The sequence below is a fragment of the Manacus candei genome, unplaced genomic scaffold (assembly GCF_025592945.1).
Source record: "Manacus candei isolate 608988 ecotype Guabito, Panama unplaced genomic scaffold, ASM2559294v1 h1tg000005l, whole genome shotgun sequence".
NCBI classification, from domain to species: domain Eukaryota; kingdom Metazoa; phylum Chordata; class Aves; order Passeriformes; family Pipridae; genus Manacus; species Manacus candei.
This window is the reverse complement of record NW_026138053.1, coordinates 12237181-12255996: the sequence shown is the minus strand read 5'-3', so window position 1 is coordinate 12255996 and position 18816 is coordinate 12237181. Positions and strand designations below refer to the sequence as shown.

The 18816-nt window shown below is 42.1% G+C and overlaps 1 long non-coding RNA gene across 5 annotated transcripts in view; it reads right to left on the bottom strand.

The window, feature by feature from the left end:
* LOC127480295 (uncharacterized) overlaps window positions 1-18816 on the bottom strand; it is a 68319-nt gene that overhangs the window by 12725 nt on the left and 36778 nt on the right. Inside the window, exons 4-8 of one of the 5 annotated variants that reach the window (XR_007907829.1) lie at window positions 17051-17170; window positions 16720-16812; window positions 15027-15172; window positions 12525-12655; window positions 9043-9138 (exon numbers count right to left, since the gene is read on the bottom strand). This is a non-coding gene — a long non-coding RNA (uncharacterized LOC127480295). Of the gene's footprint in view, window positions 1-9042; window positions 9139-12524; window positions 12656-14205; window positions 14562-15026; window positions 15173-16719; window positions 16813-17050; window positions 17171-18816 lie in introns of all 5 variants that reach the window. The other 4 variants (XR_007907827.1, XR_007907828.1, XR_007907825.1 and 1 more) reach the window with 4 other exon arrangements.

Genomic DNA, 18816 nt, shown 5'->3' with positions numbered 1-18816 from the left:
AACATGTAAGACTGGAACCAATACAGATGTGTGGAAGGATGGAAATTTCTTAAGTTGAATAAAACTCAAGGAAAAAGTTATCGTCAGCAAATCAGCAAGAAAAGTTCATCTCTCTACATCCCACTGATGCGAGTAAGGAACACTTGCATCAAGTGAATTGGTACAGTTAGGAAGCACACCAAAAACTGAGCATACCCTTAATTTACCTCTACTATCCAGAGTGGTTCTGTTCTCCAAGATAGGTAGATCATAGGAAGTTTGTTTCACTTCAGCTATTGTTGTAACAACTCAAAGACAGAGACCAAGAATTTTGGTTGTGAAAGTGTAGAGATTTTAGAAACATTAAAATAATGTGAAACTGAAACATGGAAATATTCTCTGTAGTGCACCCTGGGTTGTTCCCTGTAATTATAGCTGAGAATCACAAATCAACATTTTGTTGAGAGGCCACCCCTTCTGTATTTTTAGAGACACTGAAGCTCTAAAGCCTTTGCCATTACTTTTATATCTATCTTCTGTGTTATCATTTATATTGAGGCTCTTAATATTTGACTCAGTAGGCCTTATGTTGTTTAGTTCTCCACCATTTATTTCCTTATTTTGGGTGCCTATCATTCACGTTTCTGTAAAGTTCAGCTGAAACCAGTAGTTCATGTTACTGGCACTTTGCATTGCAAAAACTGAGAAGTAGAATTTGCAATCCAAGTCATTCACAGAACATTCTTATACAGCACATAATTTGCCAACAGCTAAATTAATCTTGCTTCACAATGTGAGGCTGTGTACATGTGGTTTTTGATACAAAAGGGTCCAGTGAAATCAATGGTATAGGCATCATATTAACTCAGAACCAGCTTTTTCATGTCCATGAAGCTTAGTCATGTGCTTGCTAATTTAGAACTCAAAGGTAAGCAAGAATCTCAGCTCTCCTTTTTAAACAGTGTGAATTTTCAATCCAATTTACCTTGCGTAGATGAAAACATAAATCAGTAGCTGGTCTCCACTGCACATACTAATTTAATGAACTGGGGCTTTGACCACATATGTATTTACACTTTGGGAACCTGAAGACCTTCCCGTACATACTGCATTAGGTTTGGATGCATGCCAAAGAACCATCTATAATCTGAAGGGAGAGGGGAAAGGCAGCCTGGCAATTAGCCAGGTGCTAACCCCCAGTTAGCACCAGGGTCTAGAACAAGGGTATGAGACAGGTCAGGGGTCAAGCACCATCCATAACCTCCAACCAATGGTCAGTGGAAGCAATGCAAGTGCTGCTGCAGTAGCACCACGCCCCAGACAGAAGCCCCAAAGCATGACCCAGGACAATGTCTGGGGTCATCATAACTTAGCTGGAAAGGGTTGTGTCCAGTACAACATGGATGATCTGGAAAAAAGCTCCAAGAAGAGGGTGACACAAAAGTTTCCTCAGACCTATATTTTAGCTCATTGCCTGTTGTACTACAAAACAAAGCACACTTGGGGGGTTTGTCTAGTAGGTTTTCAAAAAAGGTGTGTAATGAAAAGTCTGTCAGAATGCAAAATGAAGTTTATAATAAACAGACAGAGAATAAATATTCATGCACAACCATCAAGCCTGCTTTGGCACCAGTCACATTGGGTGACTTCTGTTGACTTGACCAGACTGTGACCTGAAACACAGACTCCAAAACAGCAGTGTCTCCTCAGCTCCTGTCTGCTCTTTGCCTTGTCCCAACGACCATTGACTCAGAGGGATGAAGCCTCGCACTAATCATGCTCAGACTTCAATGTGAGTCCATTCATCAACAGCTCCCTTCTGCAGAACTAGTCTAAACCAATTCTCTTCACTCACTTGTCCAGGCAACAACACATCCACTCCCCAGTTGTTTCAGATGTGCAAAACATTGAAAACAGACTTCTCTGAGCAGATGTTCCTGAGCAGATAATCTCAAAAACGTGACTACAAACATCAGGTGTCTTTGGCTTCACAGAGAAGGCTGAGGTAAAGCTGGGAAAAAGCAGAATAAAGGCAATGGGTAGGGGTAGAGTATAGAAAAACAAAATGTTGCTGGAACATCAATTCATCATAGATTGCAAGACACATTCAGGTAGGGCTTCTACTGGTCACCTCTGGTTATGGTTAGACTCCTCCCTCTACTCTAATACCAGAATTAAAGCTGTCAGATTTTGCTTAGGTGCCAAAGGAGAAAGGAAATTATATTAACCTTCTCTGTGAATCTGAACAACAGAATTAGTAATGATCTTTACACTTGAAATTTATTTTAAAAGTGTATTTAGCTTAGTTTATCAGATCATGCTTATTAAAAAATAAAAAATTAGAAGTTCTGTGATGTGAGAACAATTTACACTGCGAATGAAAAAGTCAGCACATCCCCGGCCTATGGGATGGGAGGGCCATCTGCTATCAACATTTAGGAAACATACTTTGAGTGGAAAGTTCCAGCCTCAGGTTTTGTTAAGAGTAATTGAGTTTAGCTCTTAAGATCTTGTTCTATCCATAACTCTAGTTCAGAGCATCTCAAATCTAAGCTTTGCCAAGGACTCCAGTGCACTGCCATCAAAAGGGGGTAGTCCTGTATGCTGGGGTCTCTTGGTAGAGTCATGCTGAAAGCAAAATAACTTTGCACAGGCACAGGAATTCCTGCTGTCAGGTTCCAGATCATAGTATAAATAAAGCTTGTCCAGAAAACACACACACAGGTTTTCTGCCTTGATGAAAAGCCAGTAGAAACAATTTGATTATATTTCTTTCTCTCTTAGCTACACAAGTGTCATTATTGTTGCATATTTTCATTATGCAAAGTCACATTGGACCCAACAGTGTAAGTATCCCCTTCATTCTGCTGGTGTTTGGCTTCTTATTAGAAATGTTATCAGAAGGTAAACACAATGCACAGGAAGGTTTGCTGCAGAGTAACGAGGTTTTAATACCATACCACACCATGTCGACAACTCAGAAATGTTTTAACAGGGTAAAACTATTTTTGGTAATAGAAGCTGAAAGGAAAAGCATCCCCTCAAGCTGACAACGTACATTTTATACAGAAAGAGACAAGATATGAGACCATGAAAATTGCACAGACACAAATATTTGAGATGTAACTGAGAGGCAGAAAAAATATATTAAAATGATCATTGATTGAGCAACATGGAAAGAATTCTCACAGCAGGAAAAACCAGATTTTTGCAGGTCTCTGAGAAAGCACAACAGATATAGTTTTTGTGACAATACATAACACTTCCACCTGAAATTTTACAGCCACTTTCAGATATTGATGCCTGTCTCTTTTGATATACCTATTATTGCTTTTTTTTTTTACACATAGAGAAACCAGGTTTCCAGAATGACTAAGAGACTTTCTTAAGGTCAAACAGTAAGTCAGGGACAAAGACTAGTTCCCCCCAATCTTATCCTTAATCTACCCCATTAACAAATTGTACAGCCATGAAAAACAATCTCTTCCCTGTGAAAAGGCAGGTTTTGTGAGGAGGATAACAAGTTCCACCTGTCTCTCCAGCTGATATTAGCAATAGTGAAAATTTCATTTTGCAGAAAAACTGCCGATGCAGCACTTGTAAAAAAACTCCAAATTCATGTGCAGATCAGAAAGTGCCGGCGCGTTTTCAACAGCTGCAGCTACCACACACTTGGAGAGAGTCATTTGAACTCATCAGATCTGACTCTGGGACAGACAGCAAAGCCCAGATGGCTCGGCTGTACACAAAGCCCTCCTGCTCACGTGGGGTGCGGCATCGCGTGGGTGGGGCCCCACAGATTTGTGTGGGCCCAGGTTAAAATGGGAGAGAGCAGTGCCACAGCCCCACCGGCCCTCCCACAGTGCGGGCAAATGGAGGACGCTGACAGGACACATGCACGTGCAAGTGTTTAAATAGTTGTTGTTGGGGACTACAGGAAAGCCTACAATAGACATTTTGCCTTGGGATGTTTTCTCTACTCAGTTGCAAAAAAAAGCAATAAGAATACACGCTACCCTGAAGGCCTTTCCTCTGCTTAACCAGCCCCTTTATTATTACCCAGCTTCTCAAAACGTACCCTTTCTCCTGACAAGCCTGTACTGCTCCAAAGGGCAAAGCTCATGTCTCAGGCAGGGGTTCTCGATGCACACTTTTTCACCTGCCTGACTTCTCTTCACTACAGGTCAGACCCAGATGGATTTGAGGGTGTTTGTCCGCAGGCCATATAAAGCTGGCCCCTACAACTGGGCCAGGTAACAAACCCATACAGCAGCCCCACTGCCCAACCTGCATGCAAATGGTGCTGGGAGCACCCACTGCACAAGGGTTTTCAGGAGTGCTGGCCATCCACATCCCTGGCAGAAACCAGCTGGAGGAAGCTTGGAAAGCCCGGCCTTTTTATTCTCCAGGATTAAGACTTTGATTAGCTGCTGGCGTAAGACCAAAACTCCATCTGAAATGCTTTAGACAACCCATCTGCACTGGGTTTGGGAGTCTGAGGAGTGCATGCTGTGGCCCGCTCCTCACCCATGCCAGGCAAAAACAATGGGGAAATCAGGGGGTGAGGATCTGAGTGGGAAGGAGCACCCCGGCCCCAGGCTCTCTGTCGGGGCAATGGGAGCACTCACCTCCACACACACACATCTCATGCAGACCCTCCAGGCTGCCCCAGGCCTGCACGTCTGCAGCCCATGGGCCTGGCCCAGGGGTCCCTGCCGGCTGTGGAGGTCGCAGGCTGTGCCCTGGCATCCCTGTGCCTGGGGGAGCCGGGGCTCTGCTCCTCCCACACCCAGCCACGGCTGGGGGCCCTTCACTCCCCTCTCCCTCCCAGACCCTCGTAGTCCTTCATGAGCACCTCATGATAAATTCCATAATTATTCAGCCCTTACTACCAACACTGAAATACTCAGAGCAAGTTAGCCGAGATTCATTAGAATAAAACATCTAGTAGGCATATGTACTTTATTAGCCTCTTACACCAATAGTTTTAATTAGGTACATATTTCACAGCTCTGGAGCTGCTCAAGTGAAGGGCTGCTTTTATCTCTTTTATTTACAGTAACAAGCTATCAAACAAATACCCCCATAATTAAACTCAGATGCAAAAAAAAAAAAAAACAACAAACCACAAACAAAGAAAAATTTAATTTTTACCAATGGTGACCTGCTCAAGTTTGGGTTTGGTAAGCTTTAGATTTTTAATTGATGAAGGAAATATTCTGCAGCAGGGCAGGGCGCTGGGGCGGGTGTCCCTAGCCCGGCCCTGCCTCCCTGTCACCTTCAGGTGAGGAGGAGAGCACTGCTTCGGATAGAGACCGCCGGGATGAGAAAAGTGATTAAAATCCAGAACGCTGCTAAATTATTAATGAGGAATTTAAATGATGTTATAAAAGAGGGAAATACAGGCGAAAAATGTTACACATTCATGGAATTTTTACTCATGCATAATAATAAGCTGAAAACACTTTAGTTATAATGCTTCCGAAATTAAAGGGCGGGGGCTGGGGGGCTGGCAGGATGCGTTTCTCGGGCCCGCCCGCCCTCCCGCCACTCGGCGATCAAGGGCGCCACCTGGCGGGCGCTGCGGCGAACGGCGCCTGGCGCGGGGCCGCTGCCGGCGGGGCCGGGCGGGAGCCGCCATGGGCCGTGAGGGCCCGCGGGGCTCGGGGGGCTCTGCCCGGCTCCCGGGGCCTGGGGCCGCCGCCACGGGGGCAGCGGACGTGGCTGCGCCAGCCCCACCGACGGGCGTCACTCCCGTGGCCGCACCCTGCGTTATTTGCTTTCTCACCTGCAGCGCAGACAGGTTTTAACTTCGCAGGTGTTGGCAGAGCCCGCTTGCTTGGCGAGAGCAGCTTAGCTGCATGCGCTCAGCCGCCTAGTCTGCCTCTAGGGATAATGCTGCCTATGCTGTAAATAAAATATATACATATAATGTTGCAGGGGATAGCCATGTGAGAAGAGCCTCTTTCTGCCCCCTGCACACGTGGAGCCCACCCTGCTCCTGAGCAGTGGAGCGGCTGCCTGGGGGTCTGTGTGGTCCTGTCCAAAACCCCACCATGCTGCCTCTTTGGGTGTAACAGCAGCACTTGGGACCCGGAGAATAAACGGTTTCCCCAGGTCAAAGCTGCAAGTGGCATGTACCCTACAGAGCCACATTTTTGTCTAAATGTCTACACAGTCTTTTCTGTAAAGACTTCCCACACTGTCTCTCCAGACTCCATACAGAAGTTCTGTTTGTCTCCTCTGAAGAGTCACACAACACTTGAGGGTCTCATCTTTAAAGACCTATTACACAATCAGGCAGGCATTTGTATCATCTACCACAAGTTCCACTTACCATTTTCCTCTTCCATGGCAGGGGAAGAAACCTGCAAGCCCATAAAACTGGAATACAGCCTTAGCCACAAAATCTCTCAGACTTACGTATCCCTCTGGCTGAATTCCTTGGGGACATCCTGTACTTCCAGGTGCCTTTCAGTCCGACCAAGCTGGTTTTGGTAGCTCTGCAAAGCAGAGAGCCATCAGCTGATTATAGTGGCAGCAAATAAGGCAAGAACAATCCCAGGCCATTCTGGGCTGTAAAGTCTATACAAATGCTGGAAGTCCTGCTGAATGCTAACTGGCAGCTAGCACCAATTACTGAGTAATGGGCTCTCCACATGCCCCTTTACTTAATAAGTAGACAAGGTCTGCACTCACTTTTGGAGCTCAGTTGTCTCTGGTTGTAACACCAACTGAATGCTTTGCAGAGGGCCAGTCTCACAGTGACTAAAGCTCAGATCGTTATAGCAAAGTCTCAACGAAAAGAAACTGCCACGCTCTTCCCAATTGGACCGGATGAAATAAAGGTTCTTGGACACAGTTCCTACCTAGGAGCCTGCCAGAGCCTAATAATTGCAACATGCTGTGATTCTAAAACAAATGTGTCATGGAGAGATACCCACACTAATTCCAAAGGAGGTAAATTTGCCTGGGCGAAACTCTTAGCACAGTGTTATTTCTTCCACGGTTCCAACCGATTCTGGTCCCTTTCTCTGTGTCACTGCCCAGAGTACATTCACTATTGTGAACCATGGATGGCAGCCGTGGTCCCTCTGGGCAAAGCAGTGACATTCAGATCAGAAACAAAAATTTGTCCTTTCTTTTCTCCTTTGCTTCCTGTGAAATCTTCATTGACCATATTCTCATTATTCCTTTGCCTGGACAACACTACCTAAAATTTTTCTGAATTTTGGGCACTATGGTTCCTCCACATTTTGTATTGCAGGAGAACTGATTCTCTGTCTTTAGCTAGATGGAGATGCAAACTAGGTTTCACTGAATACTCAAGTGCCACATTTTCTCCCTAGATCTTCAAAGGAATATGCCGACAAGAAGATAACAGAGAAAATCCCTGTGAAATCATGGTGTAAAAAGAAGTTACTGCTAAATAATCCCAAAGCATCTGAGATAGTTTCCACAAAGTAAGCAGCATGGACTCCTAGAACACAGTTCCTATCCTTACTAGGAATGTCACACCATTACTTTCACAGCTAATGCCACGAAATTCTGCTGAAATGTTCAAAGGAACTTTGGTAGCTTTATTTTTCTCTTTCGGAAACGAAAGTTATCAATAAAGGCCTCATAAAAAGTAAGAAACTTTGACAACCTTGATTCTCTGCAGGCAGCAATTACATGCAAAATGTTGCCCCCAGTTTATATCCTTTAGCTGTTTTACATTTTTGACACTGGGAGGAGGGCATTTGTAGTCAAGTAGTTAGCATCAGATTATTGTTTAATGAAACCAGCTGCATGAGTGCAATGCCATGACTGAGACCTTTTTATGTGTAAGCGAGTTGGTGAATGCACAACCATGGTTTCTGCAGCAGCCACGATTTGCACCCCATGTGTTATGGACTATCTGACAGTATTATAGACAGGGAACCATCTCTCTGTGTGCCAGAGGAGAGAAACCAGTCACTGTACTGAAGGCCAACTGAAGTTTTAGGTGCCTCAAAAGACACATTAGATTCCAACTTTGTGGATTTATTACCACACATTAAACTGATGTGGCCATTTTTATCTGAAATTAGTTCCTAATTTTTTATATACTTGTGCAACAAAGAGAAGTAATGATGACTGCTTCATACACCTTCCCCATCACATATTTTAGTTCTATGCCATGACTTCCTGTTAAATGTAGTTACCAGGATGGAATTTTCTTCAGTTTTAGTTCTAAAGTGCATGTGGGAGGTGGAAAGAGAACCCACTGACTGCACTAGCTCATTGTGCGAACCAGGCAGTAAATACAGATGTGGAACTCCATATTCATGCCTCAGCATGGGTATCTCTTCAGTGTCGCACCTGCAGGTATTTATATGATCACACTGAAATAAATGCAACGTGTGTGGGTGTGTAGAGCTGCACCTGTACATATAATGAGACATTCAAAGAAATACACTAAGTTTTGTTGCCATCCCACTTGACAACGTTCTTGTCCAGTTTGTCCTGCATGTTCTGTAGCCTTATTCCTGCTTCTGAATCTTTCTCTGGTTTGGGCTGGACTGCCCTATGTACCCATCTGCCTCTCTTATCCCAGGGAAAAAACCCTCCTACTTTGCCACTTCCTCACTGCTTTCATTCAAAAGACCAAATCTTGAGAACCATTTGCCTGCCCAATTTCTGCTGAGCTTGAAGTAGCTGGAACTGAAACTGGGCACAGAAGGCAGTTTCCACACCCTTTGGGTCTGCTTATTTGCCTGCTTCATAAAGATCATGTGGGCTTTCCCTGTAAGGCAGCTATTGACTGGCAAGTCTTGCTCTGGCACAGAAGTATTACACATCCTGGGATTGGTTTTGAGAGCCCTCTTTCAGCCAGTGAAAAGACATAAACCTAAAACCTCATGGGTTTTGTGCAGTGTAGAGCCTAGTATTTAGTATATTAAAAATACTGTTACATCAAAGAGCACAAGGAACACAGACATTCTTCTCCCCAATTTTCAGAGGAGGAAACTGAGCCAAGATATCTGAGTAAATTGCCCAAGAAGCATCAATTAGGCTAAATCTTGGAACATCCCTTCTTACCTGGAATCTCAAGCTGTGAAGTAATTTAAAGCTCCTTAAGACTGAACAAGTGCCTGCCAGAATGGTTTGACATTTTATCATCAGTGGTAACTTAGACTACAAGAGAAAACATGAAGAAAATGAAATTACTATTGCTATGCAAAAGTTCTGAAACCACTGGACAGTGACTTAGAAACATTTGGACTTCATTCTACTCCAGCATAAAGAAATGAAGTCTGGGTATCTGTACAGATTTTAAGAAAATGGGAATAATAAGAAATATAAGTTACTCCTTAACACTTCACAAACAGACGCAGCATTCCTTAATGGCTAGTGCAGGAAAAAGTACTGCCTAGTCTCTAGACCAAGGGACTGTGAGTAAAAGGAACAAATTCCACTCTGATTTTTTTCTCATAACTGGCTAAATCAATCAATTAATCAATCAATCATTCCATGCCTTAGTTAACACATTTGTATCACAGATAACATCTCAAAATATTTCCTTTTACCAAAGGAGAGGTCCCCTCTTTGCCCAGTCACGGATTCTGTTTCCTCTTCCCACGAATCCCATGGATGCTTTGGCAAAAAAGAGATTTGTTTTATGACATTTGACCTTGAGGTTAGCTCAGTTGGTTAGAGCATGACTTCAAGGTTGTGGGTTTGATCCCTGTATGAACCATTCAAAGAGCAGGACTCAAAGATCCTTGTGGGTCCCTTCCAACTCAGAATATTCTGTGATCATCTGTGATTTACTGTGTTTGTTTTGCTGACATCACAGAGTCAATGAGAACAAGTATTTATACTTCTATTATGCCTTCATTGAACTGAACAAGGTGTTCAACAGGACATTTTAATTATAATCCCACTTCTAACAGCATGAGTAAAGGTGTTTAAAAAACACAATCAAGCATGAAATAGAACAGTAAACATGCCATTTCAATTACAAAATTATGTATAAGCACATCCTTGCACAGCAAAACATTTGAAGACTGCAAGAGATGCTGAAATCCTCACTGAAACCCTGAGAGGTTTTGTGCATAGCACTGAAGGAGCCAAAATGTTCTTTCCTCACACTCTTTTGTGCACTTATGCTGAATTTTTGACTCCAGAGAGAAACTTATGAAGTCCCAAACTGACAGTTTTTGCGCAGATTTCCATGGAGAAAAAGTAGCCTTGAGCCTTTTTTTTTTTTTTTGCATTGCAGTGTAACATCAGGTGCTTGTTCTGTTTGCAGAGCTCTTTTTCACTTCCCAGCCTGACAGTGCTGAAATTGAAAAGCAAATCATAGAATCATAGAATATGCTGAGTTGGAACGGATCCATGAGAATCATTGTGTCCAACTTCCTTCTACACAGGACACCCCAAGAATCACACCATGTGCCTGAGAGCGTTGTCCGAACGCTTCTTGAACTCAGACAGGCTTGGTTCAATGTCCTGGCAGATCCTTGTATTGTTATCCAGCCCACCTACCTGTACCAGTAAAGTACTCTCCAGCAGGAATGTAACAGCAAAAATACTGTTCTATGTTTATGGACACATACAGATCCACCAGAAACACCTGGACATCTGTGGCCCCTCTGGGCACAGCAGGATAGTGGGCTGCCCTGTAAAGTGCTATAATTCCCCCAGGCTGCCAGGAGGGAGAATTTCATGTCTCACTCAACACTACTATACTGTGGACTTGACCAAGTCCCTGGTTCAGGGAACTGATGCAATGCATTGTTTTACAGTGGACATTCGGGGAACTTCCAAAGCTGCACCCTAGAAAGAGCAGGGAAGCTGCCTTCCTGTTGTGAAGACACTCACTCCAGGATCTTTGAGTAAATGATGTCTCAGTTTGGCAAAGTCCACCCTCTCTCTCTCTCCAGTGAATCAACACACACTGCTTAGAAGAATACAACCAGGTTGTCACAGAAGCCTGACAGTTGTGACAGGCTGCTGGAACTCCGGTCTTTACAGCGTTGTAAGCAAAAGGGAACATTGGTGCTTCCAATGATTAGGGCTGGTGCCAGGACAGGGAGGCCTGTTCTGTCCATGTGGAGGCAAGCACGCAGGGAAAGGGCTGCTGAGGTGGGTAGCTGATGGTCAGGGGCAGATTTGCCAGCTTTCTGCAACTGGATGAGAATGTGGTCATCGCTAGGTGGGACTTTCCCCTGTTGTTCAGGCAAACTCCTCTCTCCAAACTAGCAGCAAAATGCCCTCCTGCTTCTCCAGCACTCTGGAAACACAGATGAAGCCACAATCGCTTTGCTGCCCTAAATAGTTGCCTGCTTGGCCAACGTGTAGAGCCAGCTCTGATGGCACCTATCAGAAAGACCCAGGCACAGTGCTGTCCAAACCTGTTCTGCACAACATACCACTGTGCACTCCAGGAGCAGCTGGCAATGCGGTGAATATTCATACTAAAGCATGGCCAAACTACCCCAGCCTATCCTCTGCAGTTTTTCCACACAGCCTCAGTGAGGAGAAAATTGGAACAACTTGCCTTTCTGCCATGCAGATTAGTCTTGAACCAATGCTGTATGCATTAAGCTCCTAAAGACATCTGGAAATCATAATGTGAAATCTGGTGCTATCTCATGATCTGGACTATTATCTTTTCCACAAACTGTACTGTTCTGTTTAATAGACTATGTTATTGTCCATGGTATTGAGTTGTCTTCTAGAAAATCTGACCTGGAAATTACTCTGTTATTGTGATTTGAAATTATTAACTTTCTCAAGAATGTTATGGTCATGATGAACCTTAGATGAACCTGTAAATACAGTGGATAATTAGGTAAGGTATATAAGAATCAATATTTAATAATCTGCCAAACATATACGTAAAAGCATTTAATTGACAGGAAACTACAGGGGCATCTGTAGGTATTTAATAGCACAGACAGCATTAAAAGTTTGACTGCCATCCCGTTTTTGAAATACAATTTGTTATTCTTTCACTAGCCTTTCAGAGCCGAAGGAAGAACTTGGCATACTTTTTCCGTTTCTGGAAGAACCTGTCTTTCTCAAAATGCCAGAGCGCCTCATTAGTGGAAGCCTCGGTGAGCTTGTAGATAGCTGGCAGAGGTGTTTTGTTGTGCTTGTTTCCACTTCATTTTTCCCTGCTATTATATGAGTAAGTAGAAGTAAAAGCATAGTTTTCATTGCCTTTAATGAGAGCAGAATCTGCTTTTACTTCATAGCTATTTTCTGTTCTTCTCCTGGCACTACACAGAAATGCATGTGAGGTGAGATGCAGTGGTGAGGTGACCTGGCGGTGAGGGTTCCAAAAGCCAACGCTAAATGCAGATAACATGGTTTTCTACAAGTTATGCACATTTATGGGCCCTGACAGAAATTTAAGAGAAACCCTATATGGAGAAGTCATTAACAGATTCAAATTTAGGAAATACAGGAAAATTTAAGGCTCACATTTAATGTCTCTCTACTTAAAGCAAATCAGCAAATGGGGCAAGGCTGTGAAGTTCATTAATACCATAAGAAATGAACATGAGACCTACCTGATTCCTGCAGCTTCTCCTTGAATGTACCAGTTTTGTTAGAGGAAAGTTCTGTTGCTTTTTTGGTCTTTCAGAACTGCTAGAGCCAGTTCAGGTCCTCCCCAGCTTCTGGATAAATTAGGTTCCAACCTCTACATTTGAACAGATGAATGGAAGGTTTTACACCACTTTCTCACCACCAGATATAATTCAGAGCATAATTATAAATTTGGGTCATAAGTTTGTCCTGAGTAGTTATGAAAGGTAACAATGCATGGTAAGTAAAACATCTCATCAGTGAAGAGAACATAATTTTCAGGGTCAGTTTTAGAAAGCCATATGTTTTTATCTATACACTCAACACAGAAACAAGCATAGAGCTTGGCATTTGAAAGGTCAGATTTCAAACTGAAGCCATTGTTCAAACATCTTCCTCTGCAATGTGAAGCAGAAACAGCTTAGGTGAAGCAATCTAAGTCTTCCCCGCTCCCTATCTGGCTCTCTTGTGCACAAGGAAGCTTGATTCTAGAGCAGTCTTAGGGCTGGTCTACCAGTAGGTGTTTGTTTCTCTTCCCCAGGCACCAGCATGCCCAGGGGATGAAACCTGTGCAGGATGACTTCCTGACCACAGCCGATGGGCATGGCCTCTGCAGCCACCAGCCAGGACACGGGGCGCTGCTTCAGGGCTGGGCACCTGGAGCACCACGCAGATGGGGAGGGGTGGAGAGTGGTGACACCAGCTCATCAGCAGGCCCAAGGCTTGTCAAGACCCTGTGGGCACAAAGGCAAAGGAGAGTGGAAAGGAGTTAGCTGAGAGATGATACAACTGCTTTGCAGGGCACAGCCACAATGGGAGCTGTAATCACAGAGGAAACAGTGTCTGTCTGAAACACTATTTCTGCTTTTTTTGGGTAAATATAGGAACTATGACTTCATGTCTCACACTTCCAGAGACGTACTCTCAGGCTTGTTTTCTTCCTTATCAGGGCTCTAAGAAATCCAAAACGTGTCTCTTTATTTCAGTTCTGGCTGGAGGTTAATCTCTAGAAACAAGTAATGTAACATTTCCATCTATCTTTTCTACTCTTTTGGCGGTTTTAATTATACTAATATGCTATGACAATTTAAACAAGACACATCTCAGCTTCTGGCCTGCTCTGTAATGGTTCAGCTGCTACATGTGCTCCAGCATATTTTGCTCAGACAGGCTGCTGCTGGAGGCAAGGGGAAGGCAGAATAGTGCCCTTCTGTCATGAGAGGTTTCATTGCACTGATCATTGTATGTTTGACAGATTCTTTGTCAATGTCAAGTGTCTTTTGTGGTTAAGCCCAGTAAAGCTAAAACAAAAGGTCTCCTAGATATTAGATATATAGTGACATTACTGAATTCACTATGAGGCAGTAATTTTTTGTCAGCCTATGAAAAGAAAAATGGAGCTAATGGGAAAACAAAAGGAAGATGCTGGCATGCCTTTTTAGCTATTTTTGTTTATGTCAGACATTGTGATTGACATCTGGCCCAGAACACCCCTTCTACCATTGAGCCTGGTGTCATGAAACAGAACAAAGAGAAATTGCCAGCCAAGAAAACACTACTGGCTCAGAAAGCACTGCTTTTTGTTTATTTTCTTTTAAGTGTTTCATTTTCAGTAATCAGTATTGTTACACAAAAGTAGTTCACTCACATGCACCCTCCACTTACTAATTGGACTTTTAAGTTTCCTTGTGTTTGCTTTCTTCCTGCTTGCTTGAATGGCACCAGAGTGCTGGTTTGGTTGGATGACAGTCTGTCATAACAGTGATGTTTGAGGTTAGTGAAAACTGACGTGAAAAATACAATCCACTGGCCTTTAACCGAAATAGCAGCTCTGGTTTTTGTGGAGTTGGCAGGCAGCATTTTTAAACCCCTTTCATGGTGAAGGCAGTTACAACATGTTTCCCTCTGTATCAAGCAGTTCCATCATGAAGTACATTATCTACATCTGTTGTCATATCAGGATATTGCCTCTGAAGAGCAGTTTGCTGTTTCTTATGTGGGCACTGCTCTTTTGAAGTGTCCTGAAAGTGTTAAGGGAATTTCGTGGTCAGTCTCCAGGACCAAACCAAATACAAAGCTTTAAAATTTACTGAAGAGTGATTTTAGGGAAATAACAGACTAGAATAGGTCCCACAGACACCCAACACTAAGAAGTCTTTGTCACCACTGTTCTGCAAGCACTGTAAAATTTCAGAGACTTGGTCAAAATTATGTATCAGTAGGATGAAATTATTCCTTAAAATTCTAACTTCATCCTGAAAGTACAATGCTTAACATAATAACAAAATAAGTCTTTTCAAAAGAAGAGAGTAAGAAAGACAGTCCATCAGCCACTTCCCTTCATACATTTATATGCTGAAATCATGTCAGAATGTTTGTCCTAACAAAAAAAGCCTTAATCACTTAAAAAAATTCTATGGAAGTTGGCCGTTGAATGCATCACATGTGCCAGAGTTAAACATGCTTGCACTGTTTTAACAGGGTACCTTTCAGTATAGAACACTGGGGTGAATTCTCCTGTAGAAGCGGACACTTAACTCCCCTCAGCATTAATAGCAGATGTGTTCACACACAGAGTGGAGAATTTCTTTCTCTTTCTTTGCATAGTGCTCTAAAAAGAACTTTGAAGAAACTGAGAAAAACAGAGAGCGCAGTATATTAATTTTAAGGAGATGAAAGCAGTACATGTCATTCCTAAATTTCATGGAAAATGCACAGTTAGTAACAAAGATGAGTAGAAAATTTCAAAATCATTCTGAGCAGCATTAAAATCAGTCTTCCCTGATTTTCTGTTTTCCTCTTCTTTTCAAAGCACATACATTAAACTCATTTTATGCTTATAATATATATAATGATTCTAGACAACATAAGAAGGACACTGGGATTCTTCCTATTTCAACTTATAAAGTGGCAAGCCAATTTATGCAGCTTAAACCATTGCTAAAGAAGATGTATCAAAAATTGCCTGTGATCATTACAAATAACAGCCTGAAATGTTCACAAGAAGCTGTTTGCTTATCATATTTTCATTAAAACATCTTTTCACCTGCTTTGCTTTTCCCATGCCTGTAACCTGCATTGTAATCAGTCTTATTAACTGAGAACATAAATATGATTTATTATGGTCTGATAATGGAAGCTGCATGGACCAAGAGAAGGGATATATTGTCCTTTGATAAAATGGCTCTTTTCTCTCAAATAGAGCTCTATCATGAGAGCACGCAGAATGTAGTGAGTGATTATTTCCTGAGGGTGAATGATGGCAGAACCCTACAGAAAATCTTCTTGTTGGCCATGACAGCCTCTGAGTGTCCCCAAATCTCACTGAGTTTGACAACCTGCAGACACTTTTGATGAACTGTATTCTTCTGTCAGAGACAGCCTGTCTGGGAGGAGAAAAGGGAACCTTTATCGTCTGATCTGCTATTATTGTCTTGATCTTTTATAAGCAATCTCTAATGCACATGAATATAATATCCTTTCAAAGAAGTGCCAAACATAATAGAAATGTAGTTAAAGGACCCTTTTCCCGGTTATGTAAATGTCCTAATACCATAATTAGAAAAGATGGTGTGTGAATGATAGCGGTAAGGAAAGGGTAATCAAAATATTTTAACATTAGCTTTCTGTTTTAAAGACCAAAATCTGTGATAAATAGCATTTATGGTAGATATGGGGAACCAGCTTGTGCTGAAGCTTTTACCTAAAAAGAGAATAGTTTTGAGTGTAAAACTGGTGTTATATTTTCATAAAACACGTAAATGGCAGCTGGTCTTAAGCCAGGAATGATTACTGGCAGATATGACTTAAAGAAAATGAGTATTCCACTCAAAATCCCTCCATGGCTGTTACAGAAAGAACAAAGCGTTATTATTAAGTAGTGTATTTGGACAAAGGGGTGTTCAAGACCAACTAAGTTCGCCAGCAAATCTCTCTTTTATCTACGTCCAGAAGAACAAGCATAACAAAATCTTTTTCAATTAACAGCTGTACACATTAGCAAAACACCCGTCTTTCTCAGCTCAAGCAATCTGGCTTATTTATCACAAAAAATGAAATGTTTGGGGGGGAAGGTTTCCAAGTTCCCCAGTAAAAGCAAGATACTTGATTTTTCATTAACCTTTTGACATTTGGAGCTGGGATGTCCCAATATTAACTACTAATGGTCTTTTGCATTACCAGTTGGTGTTGAGAGAAGTCCCAATTGTCAGAGTCAAAAGGTTAATCAGCAATTTCACACCAGTGATGTGGTCAGAGTTCGCATGTTACTGCCTAAACAGGAAGAAGAAGAAAATAAAGTCATTAGCAGAAAACTACATCCTAACATTACTAAATCCCTCTTCGTTTTTTGTTTGTTTGTTTTCTAGAAAATATTTCATGATCTCTTTACTAAATATCCTGACTTTTTAGAGGACTGTAAGCCTTTGTTGACAAGTATAGGTCGAAATATGTGACCAACTTGTTTGGTTTATTCTACTTTTCACAGGAAAAAAAGTAAAATTTTACTTACCCACCAAGTGTTCAGTCCAGGCCACTGTGAGGGAAAAAGTCTTCTCTGTTTGTTACCCATGGAGATTTTAAAAACCTATCCAAATGGGCCTAATTCGGTCTGAGAGTTGTGTCCTGTCTGCTGGAAGTGAAGATACCTGAATGCCCCTTCATTCAGAATGAATTTCATAGTGAAAACATACTTTATCAGAGATAAAGGATATCCAAGAGCAAAAACCTGAGTGTAGACTTTTCCCTCCCACCCCTCTTTTTGTCTTGATTGTAGAAAATAAGTCAACAGCACTATTCCCTTAACAAATATGGACAGCAATCTTATTTCATGTGAAAGTACCCTCATAAACAGCCATGCCAGTACCTCAGCTGGTACCATTTGACCAAGAATAGCCATAGCATACTTTAACTTGGGGCCCAAGAGATCTCCTATCCATAGCAAAACCAGATTTATTTTCTAAAACAAAGCATAAAATATTGCTGACAACATTACAGTTTGGCATTTGCTAACAATAACAATGTTCACACAAAATGACTTCTCATTTGCCCTGGTAATATCTGAAATGGTTAACCATTGTTTGTCTTTTGTTTAGCCCTGATCAAAAACCTTCTGATGTTACCATATTGATCAGGCCAGTTCTATGCTTTTGAGACATTCTATCTTTTCCCTATTTCCAAGACAAACAAGTAGTGAATCTTGCCCAAAACAACAACCTTCATCCTGGATATTTTCTGCATCAGATAGTTCCTCTCATCTCTTTCTCCAGTTTCAGCAAAATCTATGGCTAAAATCTTTCCTATCTTGATCGCCTCAGTTTAAATGGGAACAGGATTTTACCCTGAAATGTTCTGAAAAAAATACCAATCTTTCCAAGTGCCCTATTATTTAGTCCACCAATTAGCTGACTATAGAGCCTGAGTGTCCTTGTACATCATCCCAGTCCCCATCTGTATACTTGGCTGCATATGTTTATGCAATTAGAAATGTTGAAAATCTAATAAAATTAGGACAAACCTGAGTGAGCTGTAATTCTGTTTAATCTCTCAAACTGGATTGTTGAAAGCATGCTGAATTCCCCAAACCTCTCCCAGGTGCCAATGAGTGAGTCAATATCATACCAAAGATCTCACAGCATAGCAGACATAAATTGTACTTCCAGAATCCCATACACACCCTCAAGTAATGAATCTAATGTCTCCAAAGTACTGTCAGGGAAAAAAAAGTTTCCTCCAGTTACGAGCATCGTACTTGGTGGCCCAGAGTGTAAAAAAAGAACACAGGGCAGATTTGCACGGGGAAGGAGTGGTCACTTTAAAGGCCCGTGCCTTCCTATGCTGTATATGTATATATGCACTGGAGCAATCCAAGTCTCCTGCCTTCAAGGGAGGACCACTGACATTAGCACACTCAGCTTTGCTAGATCCTCTTGGCAAGCCCTGAGAAACTCAATATGAAAGGAGAGTGAAGTTTTTTTTCACCTCAATGTGATGCCTCTCCAGACTTTGCTTTTAAAAGCCTGGTTTGCACTTATTTTTGTAGTGCAAGGGTAACTGGTGGTTTGCGTAGAAATAATCACCAGTCTGAAATAGTCCCAGACCACTTCATACCTGTGTCCTCTCATCACACACCATTCATGAGAAGTTAGGCAAGGAAATGAAGAATGATTTTGGCTGAAATTAGGAGGAATTGTCCTTGAAATGGAGAACAGAATTATTTAGAGTTGAAGCACAGTGGATCAATTAATAACTCTGTTCTTGGAAGAAAGAGCCTGGGAT